Here is an 11,696-nt window from a genome sequence, read left to right as displayed (position 1 = left end):
GGGCTTTGAGAGGTTCTCCCAGGTGGGCAGGAAACTCTTGGTAGTTTGCCAGGTTCTCCCAGAGGGAGAAATAGGCAATAAGGTATCTCGAGGCCAAGAAGCAGCAGTGCTTCCAGGAGCTTGGTTTTAAATTTCTAGATGCTGGCCATTGATGGGATTACACGGCGCCGGAGGCAGTCCCTGGGTGTGAACGCCTAGCTACTGGGAAATGGGAAATCTGGAAATCTAGATGAAGTAAATAAAGGAAAAAAACTCTTTTCATCTATAAAATCAGTTAGTGGTTACTAAACAAAACGGGGAAAGGTGGATAACATCTGGATAAAAAGGACAATTTGACCGTGAAGAACTGGACTTTTAGTGGTAAACTAAATGTCATAAGTACACATGTTGAGTTTTCAATGATACATACCTGATCTGCTACAATGTTAGCTTAAAATATTGTTTAAAAAGATTTTATAATGCAGAACATAATAGGCAACATAATTACCAGCATTATTTACAGAAGTTCCTTTTCTATCACTTCCATAAGAGTGAGGAGTGACACAGAAGACCCAGTGGAAGCTGTATGTGCAGTGTTTATGCAATAACTGAAAAACTGTGACCTTAGAAAACTGAAATCTAACAGGTAAGGTTTTTCACAGACAATGTTTTCTTATATTTAGCAACAACAACAAAACCCTTACAGTATGTACTGGAGACACTTATGTCTATTTTCCAAGGCTATTTTTTTTGTCACAAAATCCTTGAAAAGTTAGTATGGAACAAAGACAGTGCCTTTTTTTCTGCAAGCTTTGCAGCTTTGCAGAATATAAAGAGATTTCTTGGAGACTGTTTTTCAACAGGAAATACAAATGACTGGAGGAAATTAAGCAAGGTGTTATTGATCATACTGGAAAAATGATAAAATAAAAATTTTAATGATAAATGGAAAAGTTAACTGTGTTAACTCCTTCTTTGACAGCCTTTATGTGATTTATTTCATTGGTTGGTACAAATGGATGATTAATTAGAGTTGAATGAAAAACTTCAAATGAGGAAGTGGAGATAGTTCTTCAAGAACATATATGCTGTGTGTAGGACACAATTAGAAGAACATTCGTGTTTTTAGATGATATTTTAGAGCTCAACTTTTCCTGACATATTCTACTCTGATCATGTTTGTTTACTGTGTCTTTTTGTACTACTTATTAGAGACCTAGTTTGGTGCTGTGGTTCCAGATTTCATGATTTTCACCTTTGACCCCTTTGGAATATTCCAGAAGCACAATGAGGAGCCATGCTGCCCATGGTGGAGAAGTGCTGTTTTAGAATCATCTCCTTGTTCTGAAGCAGCTATCTACATGAGGGTAAGAAATAAACGATCATGGGGCTGGAGCAATAGCACAAAGGGTAGGGCATTTGCCTTGCCGACCCAGGTTCAATTTCCGGCATCCCGTATGGTCCCCTGAGCACTGCCAGGAGTAATTCCTGAGTGTAAAGCCAGGAGTAACCCCTGTGCATCGCCAGGTGTGACCCAAAAATAAAAAATAAATAAATAAATAAATAAATAAAAGATCATAAGGGAAAATTAAAAAATACTTTTGAGAAAAATAAAGTGGTTAACATTTATAACGTACTTACTATATTTTCCTCTCATCAGGTCACTTTGAACTTACTAACTTATTGCTCCTCACTTCCCTGGAGTGAGATATTATCTCCACAATATGGATGAGAAAACTAAAGTATGCAGGTTAATTAAATTATCTTCCCAGGTGAGCACATCACAGTTCTCTCTGAGAACTGAATGATGGTGAATCTAGGACACAAATGAAGAGAGGATATTTCAGAGGAACAGTGATATTTCATTCTATTTTGATGAAAATGTAGACATAGTTGAGGTGAATTTGGTTGTTGGGAGAGGGAAAACTTCTCATCTCAGAGCACCATATTTTTTCTCTATATATGAGATAATTTGTCGAGAGGTAGAGAGATAGCACAAGGGTTATGGTAGTTGTCTTGCATGAGGTATATTTCGGTTCAATTCCATCACCACATATGGTTCCTTATGTACCACCAGAAGTGATTTTTAAGCACAAAATCAGGAACATATCCTGAGTACCACTGGATATGGCCCCCAAATAAGAGCACATATAATAATAACGCGGGTGCCGCGTTTCCTGGTCACCATGCCGGCTGGCGGCCCCTGTCCTCGAACACTGTCTTCCTCCTTCCATCCGGACGTGCGCAGGAGCTCGGCATGCCTTGGTTGCTCTCAGCATCTAAATTAGTTCCTGCCAAAGCACGTGCCTGTGGCCTCTCAGGATGCTGGTCCTGTTCCCGCAAAAATACACTCTCTAGCCCATCCCAGAGAGGAAAATCCCAAACAGCTACTTAGGCCAGCACAGCTTCTTCACACCCCCTCACCTCCTCAGATCAGGGGAGGTGAGGCCAGGACTTTCCCAGGTGGAATATGCACTTCGCAGACACAGATTAATGTCTCTGATCCGCCAGGAGACACAAGGGCAGAGTGGGACAGACCACACTGTGGTTCTGTTGTCTAACCCTACGTACTACATGAGCAATGACATCCCCTATACCTTCCATCAAGACAACAATTTCTTGTACTTGTGTGGATTCCAAGAGCCTAATAGCATTCTGGTCCTTCAGAGCCTCCCTGGCAAGCAGTTACCAGAGCACAAGGCCGTGCTTTTTGTGCCTTGGAGAGACCTCAGTCGAGAACTTTGGGATGGCCCATGGTCTGGAACTGATGGGGCAATTGCCCTCAGGGGCGTGGATGAAGCCTACACCCTCGAAGAATTTCAGCACCTGATCCCAAGACTGAAAGCTGAGGCAACTACAGTATGGTATGACTGGATGAGACCGAGTCCCACGCAGCTTCTCTGTGGCTGCATGCAGCATCTGACCGAGGCCAAGGCCAAGAGTAAGAACAAGGTCCGGGCTGTCCAGCAGCTGATCCAGTGCCTCTGGCTCATCAAATCCTCTGCAGAAAGCGAGTTAATGCAGATTGCTGGCAAGTTGACATCAGAGGCTTTCATAGAGACCATGTCTGCCAGGAAGGCTCCCGTGGGAGAAGCCTTCCTGTAACGCCAAGTTTGAGTTCAAGTGCAGGGCCCGAGGTGCCGACGTCCTGGCCTACCCGCCCGTGGTTGCTGGAGGAAGCCGTTCGAACACTCTGCACTATGTGAAGAACAACCAACTGATCAAGGACTGCGAGATGGCGCTGCTGGATGGTGGCTGTGAGTCCTCGGGCTATGTGAGTGACATCACCCGCACCTGGCCTGTGAATGGCAGGTTCACGGCAGCTCAGGCAGAGCTCTGCGAAGCCATGCTCGAGGTCCAGAGGGACTGTCTGATGCTCTGCTCTCCCGGGACGAGCCTGGAGAACGTCTACTCCATGATGCTGACCCTGATTGGACAGAAGCTCCAAGAGCTGGGCATCCTGAAGGACACGCAGGACGGCAGCGCCTTCAAGGCCGCTCGAAAATACTGCCCTCACCATGTGGGCCATTACCTCGGGATGGATGTCCGCGACACACAGACATTCCCTGATCCCTGCTGCTCCAGCCCGGCATGGTGATCACTGTGGAGCCAGGCATTTATATTCCAGAAGATGACAGAGAGGCCCCGGGGAAATTCCATGATCTGGGTGTGCAGATTGAGGACAACGTCTTGGTGACTCAGGACTCGCCTCTCATCCTTTCTGCAGACTGTCCCAAAGAGCTGAATGACATCGAGCAGATCTGCAGCAGGGCCTCTTGACCCTCACCACAACACAGGTGCACCTCAGGGTTGAGAGATGCATGCCAGCATCCCTGCCCGTGTGTTTGCCGTGTTTCCATGGACATACGTTCTCTGCCCGGGAATGGCATGTCCGTATGAAAGCATGAAGTCATGTACATGGTATTAAATTTTTAGCTGGTTGAAATCTGAAAAATTGGTTTTTAAACTGTTACAGAACTTCTGGAGAATTAATGATCCAGGCAAGTTTAAATTTCAGATGTAAAGAAAGATGTTCCTTACTAATGCACATGCATTGCAGGTCACACATTTAAGTAAACAGAAAAATATCTCCTTTCCAGGTCCTTAGTTTCTGCTTTTGCTTAAATTTATAAGATTTGTGGGGCCAGATAGATAGTATAGTGGGTAGGGCATTTGCCTTGCACACAGCCGACCCGAGTTTAGTCCCTGGCATCCCATATGATCCTCAAGCACTGCCAGGAGTAATTCCTGAGTGCAGAGCCAAGAGGAACCCCTGAGCATTGCTGGGTGTGACCCAAAAAGCAAGAAAAAATAAAAAGTTATAAGCACAGTGGGTAGGGTGTTTGCCTTTCACCCGGCTGATCCAGGTTCAAGTCACAGTATCCCATAAGGTCCTCTGAGCACCGCCAGGAGTAATTCCTGAGTGCAGATCCAGGAGTAACCCCTGAGCATCGCCAGGTGTGACCCAAAAACCAAAAAAAAAAAAGATTTGTATGATGCAGGTTGGAGAGATATAGTACTGCAGGGAGGGTACTTAGCTGTCCCCCATCTCTAGTACCATATATGGTCACCACTGCCAAGGAGTGGTGTCCAAGCAGAGTCAGAGATGCCCCCTCGGCACCATAGGCTGTGGCTCAAGTTCTCCTCACAAAAGAGAGATTTTGTTATGAGGAAACCTCTTAACAATTTTTAAGTCACTTGCCTTGCATGTGACTGACCAAGGCTTAATCCCTCGCACACCACATATTGTCCCTTGGCACTGCCAGAAATGTCCCTGAATACATAGCCAGAAATGATCTCTGAACACTAGCAGCTATTCCTCAAACCCCCCCCAACTCTCCCCCCCCACCAAAATAAAAGAGTTCATATGTTCACCTCTTTTTTTTCTTTTTTTCTTTATAATGTTTTGGAGACTTGGGTGATAGCACAGCGGGTATGAGGTTTGCCTTGCACGTGGCCAACCTGGGTTCAATTCCTCCTCCCCTCTGAGAGAGCCCAGCAAGCTACCGAGAGTATCTCGCCGGCATGGCAGAACCTAGCAAACTACCCGTGGCGTATTCGATAAGCCAAAAACAGTAACAAGTCTCACGTTGGAGATGTTACTGGTACCTGCTCAAGAAAATCAATGAGCAATGGGATGATAGTGATGATAGTGATAATAATAACAATAATAATAATTTGCTGAGATGGGATGGAAAAAAGTTTGAAACTTGAAATAAAATGAAGTATTCATTTCAGAGATTAGAGAAAATTTGGCAGATGTATGAGTATGATTACTTGAGAATGTATGAATGAATGGAAATGGAGGCAAAAATCTACTTGCATATATATTATGTCCAATAGCTCAAACAATAATTCAGTAAAGAAGTTAAACTAGATGTATTAACGTTAAAATGGTCATTTTATTAAATTTGTTATGCACTATTTTTTCGTTTAAACTTTCTTTCATTCTTTTTATTTTTTTACAATTTTTTATTAGTGAATCACCGTGAGGTACAGTTATAGACTTACAAACTTTTTTGCTTGTGTTTCAGTCATACAATGATTGAGTACCCATCTCTCCACCAGTGCCATTTTCCACCATTAATGGTCCCAGCATCCCTCTCACCACCCTCACCTCGTCCTCTCCACCCCACTCTGCCTCTGTGGCAGGACATTCCCTTTTGCTCTCCCTCTCCTTCTCAGTATTATGGTTTGCAATAGAATTATTAAGTGGCCACCATATTCGGTCTGTATTCTACTTTCAGCCCACATCTCCCATCCCAAGTGGGCCTTCCTAGCACTCTTTACTTGGTATTCCCTTCTCTATCTGAGCTGCCTTTTCCCCCAGCATGTGAGGCCGGCTTCTAAGCTGTGGAGTAATCCTCGCGGTACTTATCTCTACTACTCTGGAGTGTTAGTTCCCATTTTGTTACTTTATATTCCACAATGAATGCAATCTTTCTGTGTCTGTCCCTCTCTTTCTGACTTATTTTACTTAATATGACACTTTTCACGTTGATCCACCTATCTGCAAATTTAATGACTGCATCTTTTCTAACAGCTGTATAGTATTCCTCTGTGTAGATGTACCAAAGTTTCTTTAACCAGTCATCTGTTCTTGGGCACTTGGGTTTTTTCAAGATTCCGGCTATTGTAAACAGTATTCACAAATATTTTTAAACCGTTTATTAGTATAAGAACAAGTTTTAACTAACTTTACTATTTCCCTGGTATGAATGAAAGATAAAAGAAAGAGCAATGTTTGCTTAATATATGCAATACTTTCATCTAAATATGTTAAATACTTTAAAATCTTTAATAAAATTATCTTATTTTGTTAGGCAAATATAATGGTGCAGGTAATAAGAGAAGTTTGAAATGTATAGGGGTAAAGGTGTTAAGTGAAAGGGTGTGTCTATTTGGGGGGACGGTGGATTGGGCTGGCTACACCTGTGTTCAGCTGCTACTACTGAGGCTGTACATAGGGATCACTCTTAGTGTTTCTCGGAGAACCATATGGGATGCCAGTCATTGAAGAGAAGCACCTTAGCCACGATTCTATCTCTCCTGCCCTGTAGCAGTTATTTGAATAGATACAGAAACAATATGGGTAAGATAGAACTTGATGTCCTGAAGGTGACTTAGAATGAGAAATAATGGAATGAATGGATTGAAGGTCCTGATGGGGTCAAAGAATTGTTGGAATATGTATACAGAGTAAACTGAATTATAAAGATCAGAGGTGAGGGAAGAAGTATGTAAATAAATTTTTTGAAGGTTGTGTAATAAAGGAGGAAAAGATTTTTCAAGAAGGTGAGATTAGAAATTAAGAAACCAAGGGTTGGATTGTTGTGGCCAGTGAATCAGTGAATCAGTAGAATGAAAAAGATCATGGCGAACCTTGTATTAAAGTTACTAGTAACTGTAGTATCCAAGTATGGAAGTGAGTTGCCAGAGTTGCTTGGTAAGATTATTGCTAAAATGGAAGAGAAAAGGCTGATAAAATTCACCTCAAAGGAGTAGACATTATTGAAAGAGAAGTGTTCAAAAGTAAGAATGTATTCAGACAAAGAATATCTACTTTCTACAACAAAAATAATTCTTCCTCCTATAAGAGGAGATTTAGTTTACTGAAATTCATGTATTTTAAAAAAGCAAAATCAAAATTATGTTTTTTACAAACTACAGAAATCAAAAATATGTTTTAACAAACTATCAGATTAAATGGCCTTGATACTAGGAGGGAAATAAATTGTGTAAATATACTTGGATGATAATATATACATCAAAATATGAAATATTTCAAAAATTTTGAACGATTATTTCTGTCAGAACAAATTAACACTGCTGGAGAGATAGTACATTGGATAAGGTAATGATTGTCTTGATGTGGCTTACCAGGGTTCTATCCTTGGTACCACATATGGTCTCCTGAGTGCCACCGGGATTTATCCCTGAGCACAGAGCTCGAAATAAGTCCTGAAAGCTACTCTGTGTGGCCCTAAACAAACAAACAAAAAGATTAAAATTGTGAGGGTTAATTTGAATCACATGTGCTTCCACATAGGAACACATTTAATGTGAAATTGGTGAAATGAAGTAAAATGAAATCGGCACAGTCATTTTTATGTAACTAATATTTATTCTAAGTTTTTTGTTCCTAAGTTTATATTTACACTAGAAATAAAAATACTGAACAATCACACAGGTTGGGATAGCATTTAAATAGTAAATCATCTAATTAACGAGTCGTATGAAAGTGAAAAGGGAAATTTGAATCTGTTGTTTAATTGCCACATCTCAAGAACACATTTTAGTTGGCTGTATCTAAAAAAAATAGCATAAAACCACAAAAGTGGTCATAGCAATGAGCAGGTTTTGGTTTCTATTTATTACATACGTAAAGGCTACTGACAATAGTTTTAGAAAAATGGGTTAAAACTCTCATATTCAGATATATGAAACACTTATGTGAAAAAGATCAATTGTAAACCATCTTCTGAAAAGAGAACAGACTTTCTTAAAGTCATATGTACTCCAGAATGATATAGTTTCAACTAACCACCTTTGGACTAAATCCCAGTTCTAATAATAAGGATGCACAGGAGAGTAACTATAACACCTTACTAAGGACTCATTTATTATTGTATTCATACACAATTCTCAGGAACTTCCTTACATGTGAGGATATTTTTATGTGGGAACTTCTTTCTTTGCAATGCCCTACTATATTAAATATATGCACCTCAATAAAAGTAATAGCAATAATAACAAAGTATCAAAAACATGATATAGAAAGGTATATGAATAGTTACCATATTCCCCCATCTAAAACCTCATCACCAACAGTTCACTTATATTATTTATTAATTTCTTGCCATTGCTCTCTGAACTTCAGTCTCAATAGCCTCCAGCCATGCACTTCCCAAGGGATCTTAGCTGTCTTTGGCCTCTTTCTGTACCTCTCTTTACCTAGACACTTAGATGCCTAACTGTCCCAACATTTCTAAAAAAACTTCTGTCCTTACCCCTAGTAAATTCAGTACTTTTTAAACCAAAGTACCTATTCCTTTATACAAGCATAACTTATTATTATCTTCTATTTCCTATAATTTAATCATGACAAAAGCAGAATTATATATTTTTTGGTCTGAGATATCCGTAGCTCCTAAATTAACGCTAGCACTGACACTTAAATATTTGGTAAATGAATATAAGTGATACTGCTGTCAAAAAACTTTTACAAGTAAACTGTTAAGGCTTCAGAAGGAAAGTGGAGAACTATAAATTTTATTTGTTGAGGGGATAGCATTGTGTAGAAATGCCCTTATATTTGATGTTTAGTTATATTGCTAAAGTGTTTTCAAAATAAGAGAAAAAATGAAGTTTTTCTTCCTTTACATGCAATGTAGGAATATTCTGAGCAGGTATGATATCAAATAAGTTGTTTACTATGAAATATAGATAGTTGGTTTACCTCTAGTCAATATTAAATATATTTATCTACCTTTGAGCAAATTTTAGCTTCATGAGCCAAAACCTAGAGAGCCTCATATATGAGAACATACACATTCTCTTAGAAACACATTTTCATTCTGGATTTATACAATGATTTGTTGCTTCAAATGTGTGCGCCGAAAAAAATTCCATTTAGCATTGCTATTTTTCTAAACATGCTCCTTTATTTCACTGTGCCTGGGATATCTTTTTCCAATTAAAGCTGGATGATGAACAAGTCACAGGGTAACTCATTAAAATCATGTTAAGTATTATAGTATTAGCACTTAGAGAATAAACTAACATTTCTCACTTCTTTCTAATTTGTAGTAATGAGTTTTATGGTATACCAATGAAGGCTATTGTGTGAGATAAAAGATTTATTATGCACTGCAAGAGAAAAAGTAAAATTCAAGTTCCCTGTGTCATTTCTGATGTATTTTACTCCTCTTATATTTTGAAATGATGGCATGCCACATGTTAAAATCATGATCTAGAAAATGCACTATATTTCCTAATTTTAAAATGATGGTTAGACTAGGAAATTTTCTTTCAAGTAATAGAACAAGAACAAAAAAAATCACTTACTTCACTTGTGATATTAAATATTTTTTGAAACAAGAAATTCTTGTTTCTGCTCCTGATTTTACCTACATATGTACAGATTTTTCATCAAAAGAAAGTTTTTAGCCCTTTCATTGAGCTTCTGCTTCACAATGGTATCTCAACTACTATGCTCCTATGTCAACTACTATGCTACTATGTCTCTGGAACAGACGTTATTGCTTATTACTTTTCCTTTCTAAACTGCCATAGCAATAGTAGGGGTTTTTCTTTTTTTGTCCTACCCCAGCATCCTTGAACTTGGAACTGGGGCCTTGGCAGTTATCCTGTCCTTCATCATATTTTTATTTATTTAAAAAATAAATTTATGTCGGGGGCTGGAGTGATAGCACAGCGGGTAGGGTGTTTGCCTTGCACGCAGCCGACCCTGGTTCGATTCCCAGAATCCCATATGGTCCCCTGAGCACCGCCAGGAGTAATTCCTGAGTGCAGAGCCAGGAGTAACCCCTGTGCATCGCCGGGTGTGACCCAAAAAGAAAAAAAAGAAAAAAAATAAATTTATGTCTTAAAGTTTTGAAAGGACTGGAGTGATAGCACAGCAGGTACGGCATTTGCCTTGCACATGGCCAACCCGGGTTCGATTCCTCCACCCCTCTCAGAGAGCCCGGCAAGCTACTGAGTGTATCTCACCACACGGCAGATTCTGTCAAGCTACCCATGGCATATTTGATATGCCAAAAACAGTAACAACAAGTCTCACAATGGAGATGTTACTGGGCCCGCTCGAGCAAATCAATGAGCAATGAGATGACAGTGATACAGTGATACTGTGTATCTTGAAAAAAAATTATTAAATGATTCCCTGTCTAATTGGGATAACAAGATTTCCTCATAAGTTTGATAATTCCCACATAATTTACGTGGAATATCTATTATTGCACCATTTTTGAGTACTTTTTGTTGTGCTCTTACATTATAAACATAAGAATCATGAAAGAATTTAGGTTTGACATCCAACCTCATCAGAAAATGGGGTGAGGAAATGAACAGAAACTTTCCCAAGGAAGAGATATGAATGGCCAAAAGGCACATGAAAAAGTGCTCTACATCACTAATCATCAGGGAAATGCAGATCAAAACAACCATGAGATACCACCTCACACCACAGAGACTAGCACACATTCAAAAGAACAAAAGCAACAGCTGTTGGAGAGGATGTGGGGAGAAAGGGACCCTTCAACACTGCTGGTGGGAATGCCGACTGGTTCAGCCCTTTTGGAAAACAATATGGACTCTTCTCAAAAAATTAGAAATTGAGCTCCCATTTGACCCAGCAATACCACTGCTGGGAATATATCCCAGAGAAGAAAAAAAGTATAGTCGAAATGACATCTGCACTTATATGTTCATCGCAGCACTGTTTACAATAGCCAGAATCTGGAAAAAACCCAAGTGCCCTAGAACAGATGACTGGTTGAAGAAACTTTGGTACATCTATACAATGGAATACTATACAGCTGTTAGAAAAAAGGAGGTCATGAATTTTGCATATAAGTGGATCAGCATGGAAAGTATCATGCTAAGTGAAATGAGTCAGAAAGAGAGAGACAGACATAGAAAGATTGCACTCATCTGTGGAATATAGAATAACAAAGTAGGAGACTAACACCCAACAATAGTAGAACTAAGTACCAGAAGGCTGACTCCATGGCTTGGAGGCTGGCCTCACATTCTGGGGAGAGGGCAACTCAGAGAAGAGGTCACCAAGTACAATGCGGTCGGAGGCCTTTCGGGGGAAGGGTGATGTGGGCTGAATGTGGGCTAGAGACTGAACACAGTGGCCACTTAACACCTTTATTGTGAACCACAACATCTATTTAGAGAGAGAGAACAAAAGGGAATACCCTGCCACAGTGGTGGGGCGGGGTGTGAGGAGATGGGATTGGGGAGGGTAGGAGGGATGCTGGGTGTACTGGTGGTGGAGAATGGGCACTGGTGAAGGGATGGGTTCTCGAACTTTGTATGAGGGAAACAAGAGCACAAAGATGAGTAAGTCTGTAACTATACCCTCACGGCGATTAACTAATTAAAAATAAATAGAGAAAAAAATTAAAAAATAAAATAAAAAAAGGAAAAAAGAAAGAATTTAGGTTTGAAGCATTATAAATTTTAGA

At 40.0% G+C, this 11,696-nt stretch overlaps 1 pseudogene; it reads left to right on the top strand.

The window, feature by feature from the left end:
• Positions 1-2,236: 2,236 nt before the first annotated feature.
• LOC101550383 (xaa-Pro aminopeptidase 3-like) lies at positions 2,237-3,759 on the top strand (annotated as a pseudogene).
• Positions 3,760-11,696: the final 7,937 nt, after the last annotated feature.

The sequence above is a fragment of the Sorex araneus genome, chromosome X (assembly GCF_027595985.1).
Source record: "Sorex araneus isolate mSorAra2 chromosome X, mSorAra2.pri, whole genome shotgun sequence".
NCBI classification, from domain to species: domain Eukaryota; kingdom Metazoa; phylum Chordata; class Mammalia; order Eulipotyphla; family Soricidae; genus Sorex; species Sorex araneus.
Note: the sequence above shows the minus strand (reverse complement) of the source record. Positions and strands in the feature narration are given on the sequence as shown.